Source organism: Lissotriton vulgaris, chromosome 6, assembly GCF_964263255.1.
Source record: "Lissotriton vulgaris chromosome 6, aLisVul1.2, whole genome shotgun sequence".
NCBI classification, from domain to species: domain Eukaryota; kingdom Metazoa; phylum Chordata; class Amphibia; order Caudata; family Salamandridae; genus Lissotriton; species Lissotriton vulgaris.
The window spans coordinates 1,110,902,041-1,110,904,467 of record NC_141694.1 but is presented as its reverse complement, the minus strand read 5'-3'; the positions used below and the strand labels follow the sequence as shown (position 1 = coordinate 1,110,904,467).

At 54.7% G+C, this 2,427-nt stretch overlaps 1 non-coding gene across 1 annotated transcript; it reads left to right on the top strand.

The window, feature by feature from the left end:
* Positions 1 to 846: 846 nt before the first annotated feature.
* LOC147708502 (U6 spliceosomal RNA) lies at positions 847 to 953 on the top strand. Its single transcript, XR_015296893.1, has one exon. It is a non-coding gene; the product is annotated as a U6 spliceosomal RNA (small nuclear RNA).
* Positions 954 to 2,427: the final 1,474 nt, after the last annotated feature.

Below are 2,427 nucleotides of genomic sequence, written 5' to 3'. Positions count from 1 at the left end.
GGCACGTGATCAGGGCCCCTCTGCTCTCAGGGTACACCAGCCAAGTCAGCAGCCATCACTATCATGGGCCCAGCCACATACTCCTAATAACTATGGCACTGAAGCCTCTCCAATATGACACTATACCGTGCCCAGGCATCCGCCAACTGCTCCCCAGACGTGGGGTCGCCACCCAGACAATTGTCCAGGCTGTGTATGCTCCCATCCAACAACAAAATTCTCGTTTGAGGTCCTGCCGCACTCCCACTGTCTCACCCATGCATTACCCCCTCATGGGTCCTCCCCGTCCCAGTCCTTACCACGTGAGGCAGTCCTGCCTCCACCCAGCCAATCAAAACGCCAGAAATCCAAAGGTCGAAGGTGACATAAGCCCCTCCCACCCACCGCCATGCCTGTTTTTTTTCTGCTCCGACGGCTGTCGGAACGCTGGTGCTCCCGGTTCCTGCCTCTGCTCCGGTTTGCTTCTGGGTGGTTTGGTGGTGCCGTGAGCGTTTCTTTTGCATTTTTTAATGCTTCTGTTTATGGTCTTTTCATGTTTTTACCGGCGCGGCCGCTCCGGTCCTCCGTCCGGCCACGCTCCTGTTCTGGGGTCAGGATGCTCCCCGTTTATGTGCTGGGCTGGGGCGGGGAGCCCTCCTGGTGTTCTGGCCCCAGGTCGTTCCGGCGCTGGTGCTTTAGTGCAGTGGCCGGCCCCTGCGGCCATGTTCTTCATATGTGGCTGTGGGTGGAGACTGCGCTGCCCTTTTTTGTTTATTTTCTGTTCTCACATATGAGATTACTGTTTGGGGCAGTGTTTCCTGGAGGTTGCTGGGCACTTCCTCTAATGGTGTGTTGGGTGTTTTCCTGGTGCTCGCTTCGGCAGCACATATACTAAGCTTGGAACGATACAGAGTAGATTAGCATGGCCCCTGCACAAGGATGACATGCAAATTCGTGAAGCTTTCCATATATGGGGTTTACTACTTTGCTCGCCATGTTTGAGGGGACTTCCTCTCCGGTGCATCCACGGAGCTGTTGCTCATTGGTATGTCATATGCCTCTGGTGTCACAGGCTATCATGTGCTGAGGGTTCAAGTCCTGCCTATGCTGTCAATGTGACTTGGGATGTTCATTTTCATGCTGTGCTTTGGAAATTTGCATTCTCTTTGTCCACGTAGCATCTTTTGCAGTTTTTCTTGGACTGTTTTGCGCTGTCTGCGCTGCTGGTGCATGCGGCTATGCCATCATCTCTTGTTGGTGGGATCGTGGACGTTTTTTCCCTGTTGGGGTATACATTCGGGGTTGGTCCATGAGATTTCTGGTGTTTTGTTGCTGGGTCTTTCTCCCTGATTCCTTTGCTCTGGCGGGGTTTATTCCCATTTTTTCCCGGCCATTTCGTGCTGTCTTGTTGGCTGTACTGGCTGCGGTGTGGCTTGGCATTGCCATGCGGGGTGTTCCTCTCTTTCTGGGGACACGATTTCGCCTGGTGGTCTTTGTCACCTGGTATCCTCCATTTTTCTTCTTTTTTGCACCTTCTCCCTCGGTCTTCGGTGGCTTCTTCCCTGGAGGTCCGGGTTGGGCGGTTGGTGGATTCCGCTCTCAAGAGTTCGTATGCTGCTTCTCCTTTTGGGGTGTGTGCTTGCTCTTTTTCGGTCTGTGCTTTCTTAGGGGTCCCTCCTTCCGGTCCCGGATGGTTGGGCCTTGTCCTCGGCTACCGGGGCGGCGGGGGCTTGTGAGATTTCTCTCTGGCCTGCGTTTTGGTGCTTTGCCATTCCCCTAGTGCCTTGGTCCTATGCCTGCATTTTTTGCACTACGTTTGGTTCCCTGCCTCTGCGGCGCCTGCTGCTGCCCCTGAATGTCAGTCGGATATGTTGTGCCTGGGAGGAGTCTCCGTGGCCTGGTGGTTGCATCTCTTCCTCTTCGGGTTATGTGTTCCGCTCCTGGTGTTGACCTGCTTGTGGGTCGCCTATCTCCTTTGGTGTCATTGGTCCGGTCTGCTTTGAGAATGGTGATTCCTGTTGGTCGTCATTCTTGGTTGCCGGTTTCCATTCCGGGCCGTCCCCCTTTTAGGCCCTTCTTCTTTGGCGTCGGCCAATTTTTTGTTGCTACGCTCTGTGGTGCTGGTTTCGGTGATGGAGTGGGGCCGGGGGTCCTCTTTCTCTCTGTTCCAGGTCCTGGCTCCCGTTGGTCTTTCTGTTCGGTTCTGCCTCCCGGGGCTTTGGTCGGGTTGGTGCGGCTGTGTCCCTTTCGGTTGTGCCCCTTGCAGCCCGGTTTTCCCCTCTTCTTGGTGGGTAATTTTGGCTTCCCTAGGTGTGGGAGTTGCCTGTTTTTCTCATTCCCCTCCATCCGGCTGCTCAGAGGTTTGCGGTGGTTGAGTTCCGTTTCCTGTTTTCAGGTGTTTCCTTTCGGTCTCTCTCATGCTCCTCTGGTTTTTTCCACGGTGCTGGC